This window comes from Eumetopias jubatus, unplaced genomic scaffold (assembly GCF_037043125.1).
Source record: "Eumetopias jubatus isolate StellerSeaLion01/CBP00866 unplaced genomic scaffold, mEumJub1_p1.0 scaffold_1, whole genome shotgun sequence".
In the NCBI taxonomy this organism is placed as follows: domain Eukaryota; kingdom Metazoa; phylum Chordata; class Mammalia; order Carnivora; family Otariidae; genus Eumetopias; species Eumetopias jubatus.
In genome coordinates, this window is record NW_028274807.1 from 195,675,191 (window position 1) to 195,688,922 (window position 13,732).

General features: G+C 44.5%; 1 protein-coding gene across 2 annotated transcripts in view; it reads right to left on the bottom strand.

The window, feature by feature from the left end:
• The window catches only part of CACNA2D3 (calcium voltage-gated channel auxiliary subunit alpha2delta 3), an 889,368-nt gene that overhangs the window by 702,825 nt on the left and 172,811 nt on the right, over positions 1–13,732 (bottom strand). The window lies entirely within an intron of this gene.

The window sequence follows — 13,732 nt, forward strand, 5'->3', positions numbered from 1 at the left end:
TTTTTTTCCTTAAACATCACTAACTTAATTTTTTCATGGCCAAAGACTGGGGACTTTGGGAAAGTAGTTTCAAGGCTATGACTGTAATGTATAATTATAGCAGGAGCAAGCAATCTATAATCCTTGGGCCAAATCCAATCCATCACCTATTTTTATGAAGTTTTATCGGGACAAAACCACACCCATTTGTTTATATATTCAATCAAGTTTAGTAGTCACAACAGAGACCAGATGACCCATAAAAACTAAAATATTTACTCTTTTTTATAGAAAAGTTTGCCAACTCCTAAACTGGAATGGAAATTGAAGAAAATCATATAGCAGAGCATCTCATAAACATTTTATAATGACAGAATCCTTGCTATGGATTTTAGTATTTCAATTCAATCCACTAAATATTCATTGAGGACCTCCTATGTACCCTCAATGAGCTCACAGAAATCAGAACGTACAGTGAATACAAAAACCATAAAAACAAATACTTTATATATTTCATAATGGGTTCATCTGTTCATAAGAGAATGATTTGACCCATAATTTACTCAAATTCTCAAAGACAATTTTTCATTTAAAACCTATCACACCCTAGTGACTTATCTGTTTCACCAGCACTTCTCAAAGTGACACAAGATCCGCTGAGGGTTCCCTGGGACCCTTTCAGGGGCCCACCAAGTCCTCCTTTTCCCCAACAGCATATCTATGTGAAACCAGATTTTCTTCACAGATTTCAAAAAATCACAACAGACTGAACACAGAAGTAGATATGAGGATCCACCTGTCTTCTCTTTAACCATTAAAAAGATTTGCAAAAAAAAAAAAAAAAGTGCCACTCCTTTTTTTGTTGTTGCTTATTTTGGGAAATACAGTTATTTCTCATAAAATACCTATTTATGATAACATGTAATGTGTTTTTATGCTTGAATTAGTTAACTTTTAAAGGTCTCAGTTTTAATTTCTAATATGGCAAATATCAATAGATGTGACCCACATGAGCAGAAGCTCTTAGGGGTCCTCAGTATTTTGTAAGAGTGTAAAGGGGTCCTGAGACCCAAAAGTTTGGTTTAACTAAAGATTTAATTTTGTTCCCACTGGAAAGAAATATTGTTTATTAGTAAATACCTCCCAAATGGAGTTTGAAATACTTCCAATGTCAACAGAAATCCCTTACATTTATGTAGCTAATAAAAGGCTGGGGGAACTGAAATTATTGGGGGCTTGATATTTACCCTTCCTTATTTGTTAGAAGAACCTGAACCACTTACTAACCCCTCATCCCAGCCTCCTAGTTAGAAAAAACAAGAGGCTCCACATCTTAGCTTGGCTCTCAAGACCTTAAGAGTCATTTTTGAAGTGGAAAATGTAATGGCTTTTTAATGGAAAGGTCATTTTTACAATAAAAATTTGTATTTTCTCCCCTTTTCCCCTTCTTTACTTAAAAAAATGTAAACTGAGAAGAGGCTGTTTTTCCTTGCCCAAAGGAAGTGTGTGTGTGTGTGTGTGTGTGTGTGTGTGTGTGTGTGTGTGTGTGTGTGTCACCCAAAGCACTTCCCTTCCGAGTTCAGATTTCCAAGTCCTTTGAGACAATGATACTGGGTGTTTTAAAAAGAGAAGAGTAGAGTTTGAGGACAGAGGAAATGACCCTTTGGGAATGAACATAAGAGAGAATCCTTCTGACCCCTGAGACCAAAATGAAATCCCTGGAGTCTGAGGGCATCTGACTAGAGTTCTCAAGAGCCCAGCCCTAGACACTGACAGAGCCGAAGTGAGAAGGGCAGGAAAGGGGCCCCCACACGGGGCATCGGGGCCTCTGACTGAAATGTCTGGCCTAAGGGCTTGGTATTTCTGAGAATTAAGGTGAGCCTAAGGAAATAAACAAAACCCTATTCTAGACTGCCTAAGTCTGGACCAAGATAGACATCTGCTACATTACTTGTTGGATGTTCTGAGCTGCTCCGCATTGTCCTATAACAGACTACGGGTTGTAAATGACATTCTTCTCCTTGCTCCCTGAGAACATCCATAAAAATCTTATGTGTTTGTCTTGAGAGTCTCTCTCTTGCATCTCACCTGGAAAACAATCCCTCCTTCTAGCTTTCCCCTCCTCCTCAACACGGCTGTACTGGTTCTTCAAGATGACGAGACTGTACCTTTCCTGGAGCTCCAGTACACTCTGTGCTCATCTCTCCTGGCCCTGGGGCTTGTGTGGCCTGGGGGACAGGGACACGTCCTTGTGCTCACCCACCAGCCCACAGCAGACACTCACAATGAAGCAGACTTCTCTGAATGAAGCTTGTGGCAAAAAAAATTTCAATGTTACAGTATAAGGAGTATGCAAGTAGGGATGCAGCTACATTGTTCTGGGTCCTATAATGGTGATCTCTCCACCCTTTAACAGGTTGACTGGATTGTCCCGAGATGTGGGGCTCCAACCAAACCAACCATGGCTCAAGCTAACAGCATCCTCTGGTGTATGAATAAAACTTCAAGGACAATCACTGGAAATGTTCTCTAAGTTCGAATTTAAGCCAATGCCTTTGGAGCCAAAAATCCTGAGGGTTCTCTGCTGACTGCCAGATGTGTTCCAAAAGCCAGCAGCTGAGGCCAGCCTATACCCAAGGCTGATTCACTATCAAAACTACAAAGTTCAAGAAGTAAAACAAAACAAAATTGCCAGTCTAATATTTACAGAGTCAATATAATAAATCTCTGTCTTAAGTAATTCTGTAATGAAAGGTGATCTAGAGCCGTAAGATAAAGAAAAATAAAATGCATTTCACAATTAGCTTTTGGCTGAATCTTCTGGTTTTTAGATAGGACCCCATTACTCTGGTCATATCCATTCTTGCATGTGTTTTTCTCCCAAGAGACCTCTAGAAAGGAATCAATTTGTTTAACTTTAACCATCCCCCAAGTTTTCAGTGAGATCTTCCTGCATACTCTCTTCCTCTGAATCTGCTCTGTGAAAAGGAGCCAGTGACTTTATGGAGGGCTAGTCTCCCAGGCCTACTTGTGCCTGGTGACCTAGCTAACCAATCTCAAGACAAAGCTCGTTCCCAAACTAAGGACTCCAGATCTGGGACGAACGTAACCATTCACTGGTTCTATTCCTCTGCCAGACTAAGTCCTCTCCCCTCAGGACATGTGACAAGGCGTCCTCCTTGCCAATGAGCCAAGCCTGTACTACTTTCTCCCCACCCTGGGGAAGTTATCCCATAAGCAAAAAAAAATCCTGCTTTGCAAGATGTGTTAACGCCTGTTGGAATCGGGTCAAACAGCTTAATGCCTTACTCTTACCAGGAAATATTACACTTTGCTGGAATCAAAAAATTTTGAAGAACAGAGAGAGTAACACAGTGATAGCCATTAGCCAATCGCAAGCCCTTAGTGGCTTGGGATGGTCATATACATCCAGAACTTTTAAAAATGTGCCTACTGTAAAAAACCAAGCAATTTGACCTCCAGGAACCCGATAAAGGAAGCTACAACAGACAAAACCATCCCAAATTGTGTAAAAGAATGTAGGAAACATGCACACACAGTATGTTACAATATGTTACAGATAGTAATCAGTAACTTTGTGTTTTAAATTACTAATTTGCCATATACACCCATACATACGAACACCCTGCTAGAAGGACATATGCCAAATGTTCACATCTGGCCGTATGATCACCAAGGATTTTTCTCTTTCTTCTCTTGCTTACCTGTATTTCCTAATTTTTACAATGAACATACTATTTTGGAAATTAGAAAATATAAAAGTTGTAGTTATGTGTGAATAGCATATGGGCACCTAATAAACAGATTTCTTTAGGGAAATGTGGTCCCAATTAGAATCTCTGTAATTAAGCAGCATGTCTTCATTAGCAGAGCCTAAGGAAGTCAGTAAAATGAGTCCTCTGTGTATCACGGGCTCAGCACGGGTGCCGGGAGCTTTTCACATATTAATTTGTCTAAACCTCACAGCCACCCTGAGAGGTAGGTATTATCCCCAAATTGCAGATGCGGAACTGAGGCACTGAGAGGTTTTAGTCAGTAGTTGGAAGTCAAATAGCTAGAGCGAGTTTTAAACCTATTAAGGTCTGACTTCTAATCGCTAGGTCTTTTGAACTCGGGGGCAGGGCGTAAGGGACCGACAGTCCAAATATTTGCAAACTTGTTTCAGAGGGCCCATGTCACTGCCTTAATGACCCCTGTCTTGTTGCTCTTGTCGCCAACGGTGGCTTGGACTCGCCAAGAGAGTCAAATACCAAAATCCGGAGACATCACCTGTCCAGCGAGGGCTTACAGCTGCTCGCACAGACACAGCACACCGGACATCACAGCAGGGGACTCTGTCCCTCTGAGGGCCACTGAGGGGGTGAGCTTGGAGCCTGGCCTCAGAGGAGCAGACATAGCTCTTGAGAATAAAAATATCTGGAAAGATAAGAGCAAGCCCACTCTGAAAGGAGTTCCTGGAGCCTTAATTATAAATTACTCCCTGGCTGTGTTTGGGCTACAGAATGTCTTTTGTTCTCCAAGGTACGAAGAAAGACCTGGAGGCAGCTCACCCCACTCTCTTTTTCCTCCAGGAGTTGCCACCTCCCTCTCCCCCACAGCTGTGTAGGCAGTGAAGCTTTATTTCCTATAGCTTCAAGGACTGCACTAGCAGTTACATCTGCTTCATACAAAAGCAGCCGTCCTTCAACCAGGAAAAGGAGTTAGGAAAGTATCAGCAGGTCCCTGTAAACACACAAAGGAAGGCAGAGGAAAAGACAAACATCGAGGAGATACCATGCCACCTCATTAAAGATTCAGGCCAGTCGGGATTTGAATCCTGTCTCTGGCACATGTCACTTCTATTCTGTGTCTCCACTCTGCCAGGCAGGGTACTAGGCACAAGCATGATGCTGAGGAGGGCAAAGCTGAAGAAAGCTGGCAGTCTGTTGGTCAGGAGTGTTCTGATGAGTAAACAGGCTAAGAAGATACAACGTCATGGTTAAGTGCCCTGATGGGGTGGTCAAGGCAGTGACTCCCTGCTTGCAGAACCCTTAATGGATGACAAGGCTGGGAAGGAGGGAGACAAAACAGGCAGAGGAAGCAGCAGGAACAGAGGTCCAGGGACAAGAGCCTGCCTGGGGCTCAAGGAAATACCCCCTCCTCCACTTCACTGGTGCATGGATGGCCAAGGTGGGGACTCTGCTGAGAGATGAGGCCAAAGAAGTAAGCAGGGCCAGGCCATCAACGGAGTGGGCTAGGATTAAGATTTTGGACCTTATCCTGATTTGGGTAGGTGGGTGGGGTGTGGAGGTGGGTGGGTTACGGAGACAGGCAACAGCCAGGGCCATGGAAGGGTTCAAGGGTGGGAGGGACTCAGTAATCCCATGTTTGCTTTTAAAAAAGCCTCAGTGTGCAGAAAGGGTAGGAGGGAAGTAAAACTGGACAGAGAAAAGCAGCTGAGGGACCCAAGTGGTCAGGATGTGGGAGACGGCACGGTGGAGAGGTGACAAGAGTCAGAGGAATGGGAGGTGGGCTCCCTGGAAGGGCTGATGGCCGGACACAGCAGCTGTCTGGGCTGGCTGGTTGGCCATGTCACTTTAAGGAAATCACTGAACCTCCTGGGCCTCAGTGTCTTGAGTCATAGCACCAGGGATCATGAGGCCCCTCTTGCAGGGGCCTGGGGAGTGGGGGTGGGGGAGGACATCTGTGAAAGCCCCCAGCGCAGTGCCCGCACGTAATGCCCACTCCAAATCCTCACGCTCCTGTTTTCTGTTTTCCCCCTTTGTCACGTCTGCTACGGAGGATTCTAGTGAGTGCTGTATTTTCATACAAACGCCTACCAGGACTGAAACTCTTAATGTAAGAGACAAACTCCAACAGGTTGGCTGATGATATTGATACTCTTCCATTGGCCACCCCCAGCCTCTGGGCTGCCCCCCTGGGCTCGAGGCAGTAGCCGGAGAGAGACCTGAGCAACACAGCCCAGACCGGGGTGGAGGCAGAGTGCAGCCCTTCCCAAGAACAGCTTTCTGCATTCATAACCCAGAAGGAGGGCAAGGCTGGGACCTTTTATTCCCTCTGTCACAAGAGAACATCTGAAGCTTCCATTCCTTCTGTTAGCAGAATCAGCATTTGGCAAGAAATCTTGTGATGAGCCAAGAACATTTATCATTTGAGAAGGGAGACACAGAAATGCATTATTTCTGCAGCATCTACTTTGCCAGATCATTTCACACAAACACCAGGAAGAGAAAAGCACTACTTCACTGTCAGAACACTTAATGTTGTTCATACATTTGGGTCATTTTTTTCCTACGTGATGACTGCATATCTAGAAGTGAGTCACCTGGAACAGACCCCAAAGAGGGGGCTCCAGTCAGAAGACTTCTGACCAATCACAGGTAATTGGAATAAAAGCCAAACACAGGAGAGAGGCTCTGAGTACCTCTGCAGCCACACCATGAACAAAGGGCCTCCTGCCGAAGACAGATGCAGGGATTACTCTTAGCCAAAGAGCTGGTGCATCTGAACATGGTCTCTTGGCCAAATCTTCTCAGCAAAACCTGAAATTACATCTCTAGATTCAACATCATTAAATCACTAGATGAGGACTGACAGAAGGTCCAGGGGAGGAGATGGCAAAGCAAGGACCTGCCCAAGTGAGAATCTGGGGAGCTGGCCTCAAAGCCCATGACTTGAGAGAAACTGTGAGAAACTGGCCTGCTTCTCCATCCCTCCCCTAAGCCTCCAGCACTTCCCTTGAAAACCCCTGACCCAGATCCCCCAATAAACCCTGTCACTGGGAAACCCTGGAGATAGGCTAAGCCCAGAATCCTGAAAGGTGGCTTGTTCACATTAAGAGCTGAAGATACTTCATGTTCCTACTTTAAGGTTCAATTTTCTATCTTATTCTCATTCCTTCAAGCTCTGAAAGAACCATAGTACAGAAGCCAAATTCATTAAACCCATCATTTAAATAAGGATCACACTAACACACAAAAAAAGGAAACTAAACTGAACTCACTGCTATTTTCATTCTTTCAACAAATAATTAGAAATAGCCTACCATGTGCCAGGTGGGTGGAGGGACTAGGGGACTATTGACAAATGCATGTATTCCCTTGGGGTATAAGGAAGCCAATTTTTGGTCCCTTTCATTAAAAATAAGGGATACGCAAGTTGGAACAGAGATGCCTGGATAATCTCAATCTAAACTTGAGCGCTGATATCCCACCTAGCCATTCTGCATAGGTCTCCTTCCAAGGTTACACCTGTGTGCAGTGCAGGTAGATCATGTCTGCCATATGTGGGAGGGTATTGGGTGTCTTCTACTGAGTGCCTAACAGTCTATAAAGCACAGACATATACTTCTCCTTGAGAAGGGAGGGATGAAGACCAGGAGTTATGGGCAAATCAACAGTCCTATAAACAATGAAAACTTGGCCAGGAATAGGAAGGACATCACAGTCACCAGGGAGGTAAAAGGTTCCAGGGAAGGATATAAAACAATGAATTTGCCAAGGGTCGAAGAAAAAGGGATGACTGTACAGCATGTATAATTCCCTGCATCCTGGGAGATGAAGTCTATGAAGTGTGCTGTTAACGTCCTGAGACAGTCATGAGCCACCACAAGGCGGCTGATAAACAGAGGCAGGACCTCTGTGACCAAGGCTTAATGGACAGTGGTAACAAGGGTAGGATGGGGAGAAGGGGAAGAAAGGGAGGGGAAAGTCCCTTTAGACGTGTGTAAACTCATCAGATCTCCCTCCAATGGGGAGAAAGTGATACAATTCCTGCTCTCTCTCCTCTACCCTATTCCTAGCAAAGGTGGCTAACCATGATGGGATGAGTGGGAAAGAATCTGCATGGATTTTGCTGGAATACTATTGATTTGGAACCTGGTAGTAGCATCCTGCTTGGCTTAGAATCACTGGCTGGGGTTCAAGACACAGGAAGAGCAACAACATGCATCCCACTTGCTAGGCAGTTTGGCAATGTGCTAAGACCAGGGACTTTTCAGCTAGTACACTAAGTTCAAGCATCACCACTCACTAGCTTTGTGACAAGTTGCTCAGCCTCCATCAGCCTCCTTGCCTTCATCAGCAAACGATATGACACCAGACCTCCTAGTGTGCTTAGGATGACCAAAGGGGGCCAAGCATGTAAAGTACCCAGCAGAATGCTGGACACAGAGTAATGCACTCCAAAAATGGTGATGGTGTTGGCGGAGGTGGTAATAAATTCTGACATTTGTTCTATAATTTCTGAGAATGGTCATTCTCTTGCCTCAACAACAAGAAGATACTCTGAACATATGTTCACAGTCTAACCGATGAACTAGCCCCGAAGGCTGCTCTGGGCAGTGGCATTTTTCAAGTACATTTCCAAGGCACTGAGGGGTCTTCAACAGCAACTCTTTGGGGAATGGCTCCCTGCTGGCAGGAACTGGATGCTAGAAGTCTCTATTTACATAGAGGAAATGACAGTTTTTAGATATGGTACTAGAGGTGTTGCAATAAAAACTAATCATCTACAATTTTTGGATTCTCTCCTTACAGGCAGTGTCATTTTCTTATTATGACATGAATGTACTTGGTATTCCTCTCGACTCAATTACTGCATACAGAAGTGTCACTTCAAAATACAACACTCCAAAGCAATTATGTTTCCAAGTAAATATATTTCCAAATCCTTTAAGCTGATGTTAGGAACGCTTCTTCTTAACCATAACAAGGAACCCAACTGAATGCGTGGAACTCTAGGTCACAGAAGAATATTTTTCTATTTAAAAATGGAAAGTGCCATTTTGTACAAATAATTCTGTTTCACACAGTTAATTCTAATCGAGTGTCTCCAAGGTCCAAAAGCCATCCACAATTAATGCAGTGCTCTTCCAGATCTAGTTAGGTGGGGAAAATCCTTACAAAATACAGTTCTTCTCTGTTAAAGCCATCAGAACAAGAGACAATTTGCAGGAGAAGAAGAGACCCTTGCTGTTGAGCAAGGACAGAAGGAGGGAAGACAGGGCACCACACTACAACCCAAAGAACAAACAGAGGGCAGCCAGGGAGCAGCTGGGCTCCAACTTCTGCAGGGCTGAGGCACTTGGAGGTCACCTGTGAGATCCGGACGATCACCTGCAAGCAGTTCTTGCTCTGTGGGGAGAAAAGCATGGATATGGACCACCACTGAAAACAGTAGAGTTTGCTCAGCGTGTTACTAAGACCTTCCAGCTGGGGGACGGAGGTCATGGTCTGGTCTAAATGGCTTCTCTGGGTGCCTTCTGGTCCTCACTGCAAAGGAGCACTGCCATAGGAGTTACTGGGGTCCCCTGGCCCTCGTGGCCCTGGCATCCTTGTTCCCAGCTCACTGTCTGGAGTGCCCTCCTAAATCACAGAGTTCCAAGGACACTACTCTTCAGAGCAGGTGGCTCTGCAGTGGGTGGTCTCTGACAGATTTCTAGTACTTTCGGATTGTCAGGTCCTGAATTAAAAGATGGGTATCTCTCCTCTCCCTGTTTTACTGTCTATACTTCTTTTATTTTTTAACCTTGATAAGTCTCATAAGCTTTTACTGTTCAACACAGTCAACTGGACAAATGCTACTGATAAATTTTAGCTCTGTGGAGATAAAACTGAGTGTGAATGCTGCATTCGATTCCTGTTTTATATGAGAGAAGTTCAGTCAGAGGCAAGCTACTAAACCAGCTGTTGATACAACCATCCTTGCCCTAGCACGGTGGCATAACTCACTGCTTTGAAACAGGGAAATTCATCTGCCTACTGAACAAAATCAAATGATCTCAATGCTTCTAAAAAAAAAAAAAAAATCCCACTCCTGGTTATTTTCTGGATTACCGCATGGGATCTGAGGCTCTGAAACGCACATTTTTATGCTGTACATACATCCTCACAACACCAAAAGCCAAAGTAATGACTACAGGTCCACGTGTGTTAGAGAGGAACAATTTCATTGTGTGCATTTACGAGTGTATTTTATATACCCAGCAAATTTAAATACAGCCAAACTGCAAATAATAAAACATTACTTTACAAAGCCTAGACGCCTTGAAATAGATTATTTTCTCTTTTCAAGCACATTTTTCTGATGTTCCAATTTAAAATAATTCATCTTTCCTGCTCCCCAAGGATCCGAGGGAATCGCAAAAATGACAATAAAAATAATTTATTTTTAATAATAACAACAGGCACTTATTGAGCACTTAACTTGGGGTCAAATAGATATTGTTTCCTTCCATTTTATAGGTTAGGAACTGAGGCACAGAGAGATTAGCCAAGTTACCAAGGTTATTGTACCAGTAAGTGGTTGTATTAGTTATGGGGACAGTAGCTACTATAATAAAAATATCCCCAAATCTCAGTGGTTTAACACAATAGACATTTATTCCTCATTCATGTAGCCACCCCATCCTTGTCCGCAGCTTTCCACATAGTGATTCAGGGTCCCGGGATCCTGCTATCGTGTGTCTCTGCTCTCCCCTCAGACCTTGGAGTCTTCTGCATTCGGCCAACAGATGGGGAGAGAGGCTGAGGAGAAGATGCACCTGCTTCCTCACTCCTCAGCCTGGAAGCGACATGCAGCAGCTCTGCTCATATTCCACTGGCACCAACTAGCCACATGGCCCAATCCAATGGACCAGAGGGCGGGAAACAGAACCCATGGCTGGGGCGCCATATCCAGACACTAAAGCAACAGCTGCAAGCTGTCTACACTGCTGTCACAGAGCCAGGATTCAAACCCAGGCAGCATGGCCTTGGAGTCTATATTCTCAACTACCACACTTCAGTTTAAAAGCTTGATAAACTGTAGGTAGATGAAACCTCCGATTAAAACTTGGCTGGGAACCACCTGCAAGATGGATAATTTAGAGTTGGCACAATCAAGTCAACAATCTACAGAAAGGATAATATGATCCAATCACTTGTATGTCTAATTATGGTCAGGCTCAGATGTTAAAGGCCAAGATACTGCAACACAGAAAGGAACACATTATAAACAATTCTTAGATCTTCTGTCCGATATCCTTAATCCCAGCTCAAATAAAACTGCTATTTGAATAACATCAGTGACCTTCTCTAGCATACGGTCGGTATTAGTTGCCCAGGTGCCACAAAAGTTAATTGGCTTAACTAAAGTCTCTTTAATTCTATATCCAAGATGTCCTGGAAATCGAAGGCAATCAATGAATGAGTCTGCAAGATCCGTAACAAGCTTAAAGCTAATACTCTTTGCAGCTGCTCAAGTGGTTTCTGTACTTACAGAGCCAGAAGCTGGAATGAGGGTTGGGACCCTGCATCTGAATGAACCTTTAACTCCATCCACTCCAAACTGAACATAGAGGCCCTGGTTTATGGCACAGCTGGACCCTAGCTTTTCCTTGGGGAACGTGGAGAACCGTGGTGGGATCATGCCCAATAGTTATGAACCTGCCCTCCACCCTACTGAAAGGAAGAGCTGAAAACTCAGTCTCCCTTGTACAAAGGTTGGGGAGATTCTGTTCCTGACTGCCGACATCAGAGGCTAAGAGAAAATGGTCCCACAGCATCAGCATCCTCCATGCAAACATCCCCTTGCCTCACCTGTGCCCACAGGAGCTGCAGGAGTTTCCAGCAGGTGACACCCCATCTTATCCACTATAAACAGTGTCAAAAAATGAAGTTGTTACAGCAGAGCCGCCCTGATGCTGAGATGCAAAACAGAATCAGAGCCTTCTAGGAGTTCAACTGGCCCTCACTTCAGAATCCAGGGATTTTCTGACATACTTCACCAAGCCCAGCACAGAGCACTTCTCCCCAAGATCTTTAAAGCTCACAATGTTGGAATCTGACAGGTATTTAGAAACAATCCATTTCAGAAGCCACTAATTCAAACGCTTCCAGAGGCTAGACAGGTAGTACCAGGAGAGGGAATAAAGCCAGGCTGGAGCCTTTGGCAAAGAGCAGAGCTTCTGTCCCATCCTTAACTGGCCGTTACTTTTCCGCTGCTGCTGTTCTTTGTGGGGTGAGGGGTACCCTGTGAGTACCCAATCTTTCATTTGTTAAGAAGTGCCAGCAATCTATGTTTTCGTGTGAAATCTGCCGCTGAGTTTGTTTCTTTGAACACTCTGGGACCCAGACACAAACTGTGTCTAAACATCTTCCTCATACATCTTCACATGAGGAGACTGAGACAGAATAACAAGGGTTCCCATCTCCCACATTTGCAGCTGAGATGTACTGGAGGGTGCGGACGGTTTCCTGGCATCTACCACTAACTCCTGAAGTAGGCACTGCTATGATCTTTACTGTAATATGAGTGGGAGGCACCAAGAGGGCAGCCCCCAGCCCAGGCCAATAAGGGACAGATGTCCACCTCCTGACTTCCCAGCCTCCCAGCCAGTGGGGACAGAGCCAGGGTCCTCCTCACCATTTGGGTCACCTGAGGCTGACTTCCATGAGAAACCCCCCACTTACATTCAGAAGCACTGGATTCCTCGGGCATTCGGGGTTGCCAGGCATGGAAATAAGGCCCTGAAACTGAGGAATCTAGACAGGCGGAGAGAAGCCCACACATTACTCCCAAAATAGGGTTTTTTTCTGTGGTGGTTTGAAGAATCGTAGAGTCCTAGGGAATGTTAACTAAGGTTTCCGTTTCTCTCTCTCTCTCTCTCTCTCACTCTCTCTCTCTCTCTCACACACACACACACACACACACAAAAAATCACTATTCTACCAATATTTTTTCTCCTAAGATGTATTTAGGAAACTATAAGGAAATTAACCAATACATCCACCTTATTCTTATCATAATGCTATGATGTGCCTTTAAGATGGGGATTTGGGGTGGTTTGGGGGAGTGGCTGCTCTGGTATCTGGTGAATCCCACTGACCCTTTCTCAGAATGATACATTTTTTTAAAGATTTTTATTTATTTAATTGAGACAGAGAGAGAGAGAAAGCGGGGGGAGGAAGGGGCAGAGGGAGAGGTAGCAGCAGGTTCCCCGCTGAGCAGGGAGCCTGACATGGGGCTCGATCCCAGGACCCTGGGACCATGACCTGAGCTGAAGGCAGACACTTAACCAACTGAGCCACCCAGGTGTCCCGGAATGATACTTTTCAATGAAAAAAAAAGGAAACACACAGGAGGGAAACCAATTATACTGAAATTCAGTTTTCAAAATGTTTACACCATAAATTTGCGATGCGGTAATGTCGGTGTTTCTTCATGGGTGCACTGAATGACAAGATCTAGTACTGAGTGTGTAGCCACCATATTCCCAATGCCAAGGATTGAGTGCCAACAGCAAGGAGCTATCTGCATCGACTATGGTACGATATGAAGATATCTGTGATTTCTGCCAGTGACAAAGTCACAGGCACCACTATGGCTTGTTACCTACATTTCTAAGATTAGGTCGTACATTTCAGTTAGAGGTTAGTGAGAATAAAAGATGTCTCTTTTTCCCACCTAAGTTCAGAATCCCCTGAACTCTCTCCAAGGCACGGACATGGTTTAGCAACCCCACACACTCCCCAAGAACAGCAAGAGGTCCCAGAAAAAGTCAACCGAGGTATGAACAGTGAAGGGCATCTACCTGTTGACTGCTAGTCTCTATCATATGGACCATCTGGTCATTAGCACACATTCACAATCCAATGTATGATTTCTCTATATTAAACATATACATCAAATTGTGGACACTTCCTACAATAATTAATTCTCCCAGATGGCTCTGCTGTCTAGGTAAGTGAAG